This window comes from Molossus molossus, unplaced genomic scaffold (genome assembly GCF_014108415.1).
Source record: "Molossus molossus isolate mMolMol1 unplaced genomic scaffold, mMolMol1.p scaffold_m16_p_3, whole genome shotgun sequence".
Taxonomy (NCBI): Eukaryota; Metazoa; Chordata; class Mammalia; order Chiroptera; family Molossidae; genus Molossus; species Molossus molossus.
In genome coordinates, this window is record NW_023425366.1 from 15,090,535 (window position 1) to 15,103,413 (window position 12,879).

Here is a 12,879-nt window from a genome sequence, read left to right on the forward strand (position 1 = left end):
CAGCCTTGCCAGTGTGGAAAGGTTTCCCTTAAGCCTCTGTAACACTCCTGGCATCCAACTGAGATGACAGAAAGGCCATGTTTTAAGAGTAAAGACCATGTCCTAGAGTTAGACCTACTCTAAAATTGCCCTAAGAAAACATAATACGAAGCTCTAACAAGATCCACAGAGGTTGAGCATCAAGTCCCACCAGGGGCTGGCAAAATACCTTGGGCTTTTTTTAGTTCCTCACTAATAAAGTATAAAATCTAGCCCACACAAATTCTAGATTAGCTGGTAAGTGAACTTGTTCCTTAGGGGAAAAAAAACACCTAGGAAAACCCTAATTCTCTATAATATATTCTCCAAAATATCTAGTATTCAATCAAAAAAGAAATAAAAATGTAATGCACAGTCAGGTAAAAATAAAAGTCAATAGAAATGGAATTGATTTTCTACAAGGTAATTCAATAGGATAATGATGGTGTTTTCATTATCCTATTGGTGCTGAAATCATTGGAATCTAATATTCATATGCAAAACAATGAACTTCAACTCTTAACTCACACCATACACAAACTTAATTCAAAATGGAGTGTTGTCCAGCAGGTGTAGCTCAGCGGTTGAGCGTCAACCCATGCACCGAGAGGTCACCAGTTCGATTCCTGGTCAGGGCACATGCCCAGGTTGTAGGCCCAATGCCCAGTGATGGGCATGTAGGAGGCGGCCAATGGATGTTCTCTCTCATTGATGTTTCTATCTCTCTCTTCCTCTTCCTTCCTTTCACTCTAAAATCAATAAAGAAAAAAAAACTTTTTTAATGGAGTATAAACTAAAATGCAAAGATTATGACTATAAATCTGCTAAAAGCAAACATAGGAAAAATGAAAAGGCAGTACCACAAAAGAAGATACTGATAAATTGGGCTTCCTCAAAAGTTCAAACATGTTTTTCAAAGGAGAAACTCGAGAGAATGAAATGGCAGACCACATACTAAGAGAAAATATTTATGACACATATAACTGAAAGCTATGGAATCAGCCATATATAAAGAACTCTTAGAACTCAATAATAAAATGATTGACCCAATTTTTTAAATGGCAAATGAAAAAATAAACAAATTTTACAAAGGACAAAATACAAATGGCCAATTATCATATAAAAAGATGTTCAACATCACTGGTTGTCAAGAAAATACAAATTTAAATTATAATGAAATACCACTAAGGACCTATAGAATGACTAAAATTAAAAGAATCGGTAATATGAAGTGTTGACAAGGATGTTGAGAAAGAAACAAGAACTCTCATACCTTTATGGTGAGATATAAAATGGCATGACCACTTTTGAGAACAGTTTCCCAGCTTCTTGTACTTGAACATACTTTTCATATGACCTCGCAAATCTTTAAAGTATATACTCAAGAAATGTAAATTTACAGTGGCCAAAACTGAAAACAACCCAAATAATGATGGACTCCAATAAATGACTGGATACACAAATCATAGTATATCATAATTTAACCTTTAGATGTTTCAACCTGAAGCTCAACTTTTCTCCATTTGGGACATTTCTCACCTTCAAGTTTTTGCATTTACTGCTCCCCACCCTACTGATAATCTTTCTATTCCTGTATCTTGAAGCAAGTGTTTCCTTCTGACCCCAGATTGCTTAAATATTCTTATCTGTTTTTTCCACAGCATTCTAGAGTAATGTTCAATAGAGGATATATCACATGTCATTGTTTTTGCTTGTGCAATTGTCTGTCTGTCCTTTGAAAATCATAATCTCCCTCATTATAGGAACTATGCATGCTTTGTTCCCCACCATATCTACATATCTATCACAGCCTTGGCTTGTAGGTGGCACTTAATAAATATTTGGTTACTGAGAAATGACTGAACCCGTAATAAATAAAAAAAAATGAGCTTATATAAATCTCCTGAGATCTTCAGGTAGATTCATATTCATCTAGAAGTTCTGTTTTCTAAGTGAAAGATTCAAAGTCTTCCTCATCTAAGTGAGTGTTATTTTTAGTGTGACACCGTACATTTTATTATAGGTATTTCTTCTAAATTGTGTTTCTCGGAAGCCACCATTTTTGTAGGAGCACTGAGTCACAAAAATGCAATTCTTGGCTGTCCCTTCTCTCACCATCCTGTCCCCCCAGCTAGCCAGACCAAACATCTTGTATTAACTGTGTTTTTTATTATCTAAGGGATTTCTGTCTCATTTAGATTGCCTAGCAAGATAATTGGTAGTCTTCTTCCACTCTGAAAATTATAGCATATTATATTCCAGTCTTAAAATGCTCCTTACCATTTTGCAAATGCTTTTGAAAAATAGGTGCATTATAGATATACCAAATATATGCAAACAATATAGATGAAGCCTAATAAGATAGGCTTTTTAAATATGCTCTGCCACTGTTTCTTGTGTCTTTTATTTATTTTTTATTTTTATTTATTTTATTTTTTTTACATGTAGTTTCAAAGATTTTAGGTAAAACTATGCTGCTATTCCTTCAATTCAAAATATTAGCGGTACTAGAGGCCCCTTCTCAATTTGCTTAGAGTTTTATGAGGACTTATAAATAAACCAACCACTGTGTACTCTAGGACTCAATAAAGGCATATGACATAGTCCAGGGCAAAAATAGGAGCTGGTTATAACCAGCTGTTAAACATTCTTCTAAGATACTCATTAATAGTCCCACTTTACAAATAAAGATAACAGATCACAGGACAGCAGTGTTATCAAGGTCACACAACTAGTAAGTGGTAGACTCTGAATCAGGCCTTTCTGACATTGAGTCCCATGTCCTTTTACACGTACCACATTCCTCTCCTACGTGCAGGAAGGGAAGACGATTAAGGACTCAAGAAGGCCTGCAGTTTTCCAGCTAGGTAGACTGCATGGCAAGTGGTGGCGCTCATATTCTGAGACCAGAAATGCAGGATGATGGGCGAGTTTGCAGGAGAACATGATGTTTGAAGACATTTGAAGATTGGTGTTTGATGATGTTGGGATGGGGATACCTGTAGGCCATGTGTCCAGCTACTGCTGGTGATGGGAATAGAGTTTGGAGAACAAGCTGAAGGCCTGACTTAGAGACGAAGATGTGAGCACTATCAGTACATATGTAATGGTTGCAACTGGGTACGTATTGAATCACCCAGAGGGAGTACATAGGTTGAGAAGAGGCATAAACATCCATCTTTGATTCATTGACCTCTATATTCCCCTTGTTGCCTTGTATGAGAATTTCAAGCATACATCATGGCTTAATTAGAGTTGGATTCATTCATTTAACAAACATTGATAAAGTCATTGGGGATCAATTTTATGCTCAACAGTGGGCTTGGCTTTATGCGGAACAGAAAGAAAGATGATAAAATTTGACCTCTCTAGGAACCTATAGTCTGGTTGGCAAATCAGGTGTATTTATATACCAAGTACTAAAAGTCATAGTGTACAATCTAGACTAGGGACAGAAACAGCATGTTTTATGTTTGCACATGTTCCAAAGAAACCTTGGGTGTCTGGTAATCTATCATCCCACAGGTTCAAAAGGTACAATATAAATATCAGTGATATAAGCTCCTCCCAGTTTACTGCTTGTGTTTCTGTTCTCCTCTTTGGAAGCTATTTGTCACTTAGCGAATAATAATAACTTCTCTTACTTGATCATGCTATGCTTTAAGATCATTGGCTTTGATGCAGAAAAATGCAGGTGGACTAGACTTGGAATTGGAAAGCTGTCGGAAGATCCACACATGACCTCACTCTGTTTCCTATTTCTGCTTCTCACGGCCTGTCTGGTTCATTTTCCTTTCTGCAGACATTCTCTATCTGCTTCTAAAGCTGCCTGACAGCGTTTGACCACCAGGGTAGAATATGGTTACTCAGTGTGTTCTCGGTCTTGAGTCCCTCTAGGTTTTCTTCTTTCCTTGACACTGTGCATGCATTATTTGTGACCCTTAAAGAAACCCTTCAAGCTGGAAATTATTCTTTCTGTGTTGCATAAGAGGAAACTGAAGCTAAGGGAGACTGTGGCCCTCCAAGTCACTGTTATCTGATGGGATTCAAAGATGAAAAGACATGGTCCCTCCTCTCATGGGTCTCACAGTCCATGGTGAAGCAGATATCCAGCATTATAGGATACACATAAATGAGTCGTTACAGAAATCTGTCAGAAGTGTCATCATGGGTGTGTGTGAACAGAGTCATAGTAACAGAAAGAATGATGCCTGGAAAAACAGGGAGACAGGACATTTGAACCAAACTCGGAAGGAATGTATAGCTCTCCAGGTATAAAGGGGGGAATGATGCCCCAGTCGGTAGGAGTTTCAGGTTGTAGAGGCACAAGTGCTAATTGTAAACAGGGAAGTCGTGTTGTTTCCCCTTGAACCCATGGCTCACCTTCTGAGCTGACAGCCGAGCACAGGCACACCAAGGGTGAGAGTCACTGCGGATCCCACAGACGTGGTTCAGAACAATCCGATTTCCAGTCAGGCAGAGAAGAGAACACTTGAAACCAATTTTGGTAAAAAAATTTAGCCTCCCTCGTGCTCTCTAGTTTTCTCTCTCTCGTTCTCCTCCCTTCACCCCCAAACCAACCACAATATAAATCAGCCCCGAAAACAATGTGGGCTTTGGCAGGAACCTCTGTTAGTTTTGAATGATGAATACATACCAGACTCGGGCATTACAAAGCTGCTTGTGTGGTACATTACACTTTTTTCAGGATTTCCCCAAGTACACTTGGGTTGTCTCCATCTCAAAGCCTGTATCACACAGCTTTGCCTAGACCGTTCAGGCTATCTCACCGAATAATACGACTCCGGATCCTGTACAGACTCGTTCAGCAAGGCAGGGCTTACAGAAGCTAGCATATGTCTCTTCAGAAATAAGGCTAAAATGTAGGTGCCGTCTTTACACATCACAGTTGAAACTGCCTCTTCTTTGCTATAAATAGAGAAAAGCACGTATGTGGTGAATTCTCTCATATCTAAGAATATCCCAGAGATGTTTAACTAGAAAGTTTTTTCTTAAGTCATAAGAAATTCTAACAAGCAAGAAAGAGTTATTACTTAAGACATTATATTGAAGTAGAATTATACCTGAACATTTGTAAACTCATTTTATTCCTTAAGTTCTAAAAATGTTGAACGTGCATTTCTGTAGAATGTTCTTTCGGCTTAGCATTTGCCGATAGAATAATTCATCCAGAATGTCTTCTACATGCCATTGTTATCAGAAATAGCCCTGTCTTTTTCTGAACCTCAGCTGAAGGTCTTGCTGGTTTAGGACATACAAAACATTGTATAAAATAAACAACCTGATTTTATCTAACGTAACTCAAAGTCTACTAGTCCAGAAGGACTCAGATAAATACAAGCACAAATGTACTTAAGTATGTTGCCTTTCTAACGCTTACCACTAATGGAGATAGTATATAATGATGACAGATTAATTAAATTTTTTTGTTTATGTAATTATATGTATATATAACATATATACATATACATGTACATATGCATAGGGTAAGGTGAGAGTAGCTTCTTTATTCCTCACCACTACCCCCAGCCATATGGCACCATCTCCAGAAGCAAGTACCCTATCCTTTCTCTGTCCTTCCAGAGATATTATGCACATGTGTGTGTACATATGTGTGTATACATATGCACTGTTTAAATTTTATACAAATAGTGACATATAATACACACTTTTTTGCATCTTGTGTCTTCACTTGACACATCTTGGACTTGCAGTGCATCAGTCCTTGTAGACTTGCCTCACCCCACTGAGTTGCTGCTTAGTATTCCGTGATTTCATCACGCTCTAATTTATTCACCAGGTCTAGACTGATGGAAATTCCCGTTGTTTCCAGTCTTAGGCTGAAACAGACAGTGCTGCAGTGAATGTGCTTTGCATATGCATGGGAATATTTGTCAGATAAATTGCTAGAAGCAGGATTGCTGGGTTGAAGATGGGGAGTGGAGAAAAAGGTATTTTTTTAGTTAAACAGCCCAAGTGCCCATCAATAGATGAGTGGATAAAAAAGCTGCGGTACATGTACACAATGGGATACTATGCAGCTATAAGAAAGAAGGATCTCTCTCCCTTTGAGACAGGATGGGGGGACCTGGAGAGTATTATGCTAAGCGAAATAAGCCAATCAGAGAAAGACAGTAGCACATGATCTCACTTATATGTGGAATCTAATGAAAAAAATAAAATAAACTGTTGAACAAAATAAATCCAGAGACATGGAATCAGGAAACAGACGGACAAACCTCAAAGGGAAGGGAAGAGAGGGGACTGGAAGAGATAAACTGAAGAATTCATATGCATATATGTGTAACCAGTGGACACAGTCAAAACATCTTCGTCATCCTTTCTTCTTGTCCTCCTTACTTCTCACCCCCACCCCCCAAGCCCTTTTTTAAAATTTAGACTATTCTTCTGGTGTCTTTCTGACATTAGGCCTTTAGGTCCTGTGTTCCCTGGGATTAAGTGCTCATCGAGTTTTTCTCCTCATTCTGTATTCTTTCCATGGATAACCTCATTTATTTCCTAGTTTCAGTGATCACCTGTATGCTGATGACTCATAGAGCATGTCCAAACCTCTCTCCTGGACTCCAGAACACATTACAACTGCCTAATTGTCTTTATTTGGTTGACTCACGGATACCTGAAACATAACATGTCCTAAACTGAATTCACTTTTCAGTTCCCAACCTCATTTCCCAGGCCTGTCCTTCCTTTCCATCGTCCTCCCAGGCACCCGGGCTCGGAATCTTCAAGCCATGATCTCCTCTTCTTCTCCCTGGGGCAGCCACACCTACTCAGTCACTAAATCCACTAAATTGTTTCTAGCTCCTAAATGCTGATTGAGTCCTTTCTCTTATTGCCATCCCCGTGTAAGTACCTTCGTTTTATTCTTCATTATTTCTTACCTAAACTATTTCAATCATCTGCTAACTAGCCTCCATCAATTTATGCATTTCTGAGTAAGCCAGTTCACACTGCTTGGCAAAGTTATATTTTTAAATTGCTTTTCATAGTATGTAACTCCCTTAAACATGCTTTCCAGATTCTTCATTGCGTACAGTATAGTTTGAACTACCTACCGCATTTTACATTTCACTTGCTTTCCCAGTCTCACCACCTGACTCTTCAGCACGTCATAGGCTGCAGACTGAAAACTACGCGCAGCTGCTGACATAGACCTTTTCTTCTCTCTCTGGATGGCTGTTCATGCTATTTCTTGGCCTTTCTCATTCTAACTTCTAAGGAATATCTGTTGACCTCTCAAACTCAAATGAAGTGCCTTCTCCACAGTGGTTCCAATGATTCTTTTTATAGCTGTAATTTTTTTAATTCACTGGTACAGCCCTGGTCGATTTGGCTCAGGGGTTGGAGCTTCGGCCCGGGGACCGGAGAGTCCCGGGTTTGGTTCCTGCTGAGGGCATGTACCTCCTTTGCAGTTTGTCCCCAGCCCCGCTGGGGGCATGTGGGTGGTGGCTGCTCGATGTGTCTCTCTCACAACAATATTTCTCTCTCTCCACCCCTCCCTCCCTCCCGCTCTAACTGAAGATAAATGCAAAAAAAATTAATTCATTGTATATTTTCTCCATCAGACTGCAAGGTTTTCCTGGGAAGAAATGGCCATGTTTTATTCATCTACATATCTATAATATCTTTTACAATTTCTTGCATGGAAGCAGCACTCAAAAAATATTCATTGAATAATGTCCTTAAGTCTGACCGCTGTTTTTCTTTCTTTATTCTAGTTTATACATTAATGTCAAATCAGTTTTCCTGAAACAATGCTCTATTTATGTTACTACTTCACTCTAACTCTTCCAAGGGACTCTCACCTAGAGCACGTGGCCGGCCCCCCTCGGTTGTCGCTTCTGATCCTCCCCACCTGCTTCCCTATATTACTTTCCGACACCACTCCCATGTCTCTACATACACCTTTCACCCTTTAGCCAGAGTGATCTGCCTGAGATTCTTCAACAGTTCCATGTAAAGGTGCATGACTCTCACTGCTCAAATCATTGTCCCAAGGCCAAAGGACCTTTTCCCATTCCCTCTTGTGTAATCTCATTCATTCTTCATGGTGAAGTCGAAACCCACAACCTCCATAAAATTTTCCCTGACCATTCCCTCGATAACAAAGCTCTTTCTCCCACTTGTTTTTTTTTATTTCAGCCTCTCCAGAGATGTGTTTCTTTCCATGCCCTCAGCAAGGGGATTGTACAATCCACAGGCAGCCTGGCCCCTTTCTCTGAGTCAGGGTCTGGTTGATAATAGGAGCCAAAAGAGAAGAATATGGCTAGCCATAAATGCTTAACAATCATAAAAAAAAAAAAAACTTTGTAAATGTGTTTACTAAAAATTCAATGCAAATCTTCCTAAGAAGACATGTCTGTGAATCACACACAGGCAAGACCCTCACATTTCCGAGAAAGTCATAGTAGGAAACACTCCCCAGCAGCACTTGGTAGAAGAAGAACTGCACCCTGGCTGTGATCCCCCTGGTGGCTTGCTCTGGGAGGTGGGTCTACTCACTTTTGCAGGTGAGGAAGCTGCAGAGGGCTGGGGGCTGAACTTGCCCCTGGATCCTGCTGCTCCACACAGAAGCCCGAGTCACTGCAGGCTCCATGCCTGCCCCATCTAGCCTGGGACAGAGTGCGGAGGTCCAGCCGGAGGTGGAGAGGTGATGCAGAGGCTTGGATGAAAATCTCACCTGTCTCTGGAGCTTGGAGACCCGGCCCAATGCTGGGGGCAGGTGAGGCTTAAGGGAGGCAGCTGTGACTGCGGGGAGCTTCTCAAAGTGCTTCTGGGAACTGCTGAAGGAACTGACCACTCCAGCCTTGACCAGGCTTCCCACTCACTTTTTTGTTTGTTTGCTTTTTCCACTTTTATTAATTTATTTTTGTTACAGATGTTTCTCCTTTTTCTCCCATAGACACCCTCCTCCTTTCCCACCTCCCTTACTCCCTCCCCCCAGCATTGTTGTTTATGTTCATTGGTTACACATACATGCATATAAGTTCTGTGGTTTATCTCATCCACCCCACCCCCTTCTCTGAGGTCTGTCAGTCTGAACCGTAATCCTTTCTATGTCTCTGGGTCTATTTTATTCATTAGCTTATTTTGTTCGTTATATTCTACAAATAAGTGAGATCATTTAGTATTTGTCTTTCTCTGATTGGCTTATTTCGCTTAGCATAATGTTCTCCAGGTCCCTCCATGTTGTCTCAAAGGATAAGAGATCTTTCTCTCATACAGCTGCATAGTACTCCATTGTGTATATGTACCACAGCTTTTTTATCCACTCATCTACTGATGGACTCTTGGGCTGTTTCCAGATCTTAGCAATTATAAATAGTACTGCTATGAACATAAGGATATATATATTCTTTTTGATTATTGTTTCAGGCTTCTTAGGATATATTTCTAGAAGTAGGATCACTGAGTCAAATGACAGATCAACTTTTAATTTTTTGAGGTAACACCATATTGTTTTCCATAGTGGCTGCACCAGTCTACATTCCCACCAGCAGTGTACTTGAGTCCCCTTTTCTCCACACCCTCGCCAGCACTTGTTGTTTGATGATTTGTTGATGGCAGCCATTCTGGCAGGTGTGAGGTGATACCTCATGGTTGTTTTAATTTGCATCTCTCTGATGATTTCTATTCATTTTTAATACCTATTGTAGTTTGTTGTGTTCAGCATTTCTTTTATTGCTTGCATTGCTGGTTTTCTCTATCATTGGTGAAGTTGTTACTTTTATTTATCTCAATCATATGGCTAATTTATAATGCCTCAAAGACAGGAACTGCAACCTCAACAATTTTTTTAAATAAATGTTTTTATTGTTCTTGCCATGATTCATCAGGGCTGTTACCATTCTTGTTTTTTCTTACATCTGCAATGACAATTTATTGATTTCCTAACTTGAGTGATATATGACTTGGGTTTATACCAAGTTTTAAGGGAAGTTTTTTTTTATTAATTCTGACCATTTCTTATGTTAATATTTTCCACTGATTTCTGACTTTCTGCCTTCATGGCTGATGGTCCTTTTTTTTTTTTTTTTTTAAACCTTGTTCCTTACCTTTTAGCTTTCTAACTCAGTCATCTTCCTCTGCCTTGTGTCAATGCCTAAGATATTATGATGAGAAAAAAGAGAGGGAAGAGCAGGGTTTAACCTGAGCAATCGCATGTTCAAGGTACAGGACGACTTCTTTTCTTCTGTGGACATTGTCATGCGGCATGTGAATTTTAGATAGTGAACATATTCATTAAGTACAGATAAAGTTGTTACTCCTGTATCCCAAAGTATGAGGGGAACATGTGTTAGCCAGATGTGATGTGATGAAATAGAATTCCAGGGTCTCACTGTGTTCAACTTTTAATCTGTCATCTGTACTAGACCACTGTGTCCCTCCTGTATGTCACTCCCACCCAGAGACTGAACAGGGACACACACACCCCATCTCATTTCCAAGGCCATGTCTTCAGACTCATGGACAGATCTTTTTCCTCTTTGATCTCAGCCACTTGAAACAGGACTCCAGTTTACAAAAGTGATGGAGTATTTGGGGTGCTAACAGCATTATTTATCATTCGTCTATTCAGCTTTCTCACACATGAAGAAAATAGACCACCTTGTGAAAATACTCATTAGTTTCACCAGCTACTGCATGACTGCCCTCCCTTTAGCTATTCCGGAGGTCCAGTCCAGCTCTAGGTCCTTCCCGGCTAGACCTGTGCTGTCCCCAGCTACTGGTCTCACATGCTGTCACCAGTGCCCTGCTCTACTGTTCCCTTCCTTGGATGCAGCCAGTTTTACGAATGAAATTATACATTTGGACCAGATGAGTTTGGCTTGGTGATTGGCCCTGTGCACAGTGTACAATTTGGGTCAGACTTATGAAAAGTTTGGTGAATTTGGCAGTATAGTTGAGGAAGTGTGGACTGTCTTAAAACTCCAGAGAGAAACGTTCAGGATCTCAGACATTCCATCTTCTGTGGGCTTCCAGAAAAGGCCACCCCCGGCTGGCATGAGAGAGAGGGCTTACTTTCAAACTATTCCAGTCCTGCTGTGACTAGAAGTTGCAGCGTGGTACAAAACCAGGAAGACTGGAGGGATCGTTTGCACGGACCCCGAATAAGCAGCGTCACGCGACTGTACAGGGACTCTGGTATGGATGGTCCAGGAAGGTAACATTTTACCCTGAAATATAATTCCATGGAAGAGTTTCTTCACGCTCTTTGTATTGCCTAGAATGAATACCATTGATAAAATGAGAGAGAAAAATAGAACCAAATTACTGTGTTGAGGGGAGGCGATGACCGGGTCCTTTGTGCCAGTGAAAAGGGTCTGTAGGCTCCAGGATGCTGACCCTCTGAGCTGCTTTCTCCTGTTGGCTTCGGAAGGAATGAGGCTTCAATTAGGATCTCAGGGCTAAGACCTGAGAATGTTTTCCATCCCAGACTTTTAAAGAATCATAAAGCAGCTTGAAAGAAAGTCTCACTCACTCACCCTGAAACCTTCACTGAAAAATAAATAACTGAAACCATAGCTGAGCATGATTAATGAAGATACATTAGAATAATTTATTACACTGTTTTTGGAGAGCTGTTTTCCTCCATTTTTTCTCATCTGTCTCCTCTATTACCTCTCCTACCATGCTGAAGACTGAGCAAAATGCAGATGTTGAGAACATAAAGATATCAAAGAGTTAGTTTTGGCTGAGTGAGCAGTGACCACATTACAGATCTCATATTTCTCTTCTTTCATGTGGCTTTTCTGTGGGTTGGACAATAAATTTACTAGTATGAAGTTACTACACATTTGATCCGGACGTGCTGCAATAGATAAAAGGGAGTAACTGTGAACAGATCTGCAGGGAACTTCTAGATCCGTCTCAGGTACGAGTGGAGGGACCCTAGAATTTAGCTGAAACCTTTCAAATCTGACAAATACATTACTTATGATATTTGGAGAACTCTTAAAACAAACAACAGAAAGTCCTCCTTGGGCCTAATTACCGCACACATTCTCATAAAGGAAGCCACATAAAGTAATTATAGTTAATGCTGCTTCTATTTACCTGCATATGCCTCTACCTTTGGTCGAGATACTGTCTTGTTAACGTTACAGAGTTTTCTGACTACACCACCTGTCCCTTGCATTTGCAAAGCCCTGATGTTCAAGTGTTTAAATATATACAGATGGTTTAAATTCATCCTAAAACACTGCATTAAAATGTCATTTCTCATTTAAATTATGAAAGCTCTTGTCTAGCAAACGAGAGTGTCTGTATTTTATCTCAAAAGCTTGTTCAGAGCAATGATTCTTAACCTTGACGGCACATTAGAATCACCTGAGGAGATTTAGATAATTCTGATGCCCAGGCCATGCCCCAGATCACAAACATCATAGTGTTAGGACAGCCTGGCCGGTGTGGCTCAGTGGACTGAGCATCGTCCCATGGACTGAGAGGTCCCGGTTCAATTACTGATCAGGGCACATGCCCGGGGTTGTAGGCTTGATCCCCAGTGGGGGGCATGCAGGAGGCAGCCGATTGATGTTTCTCTCTCCCCTCGATGTTTCTATCTCTCTCTAAAAAAAAATCAATAAAAACATTTGTTTAAAAAGAATGTTAGAGCATTGTACCTAGGCATCAGCGTGTTCTCTCCTCGGAGATAATTGCGGCGTGCAGTCAGGGTGGAGACTGCCGACCTAGAAATGGGGCATGTTGTGATGCGAAGAGCAAGGGCCTTGGAACCAGCCAGTTGCTTCCCTGGCTTTTCGTTTCCAGTGGTTCATGTATTCACTCAGAAATATTTGATCACCTAATAAAAAATAAAAT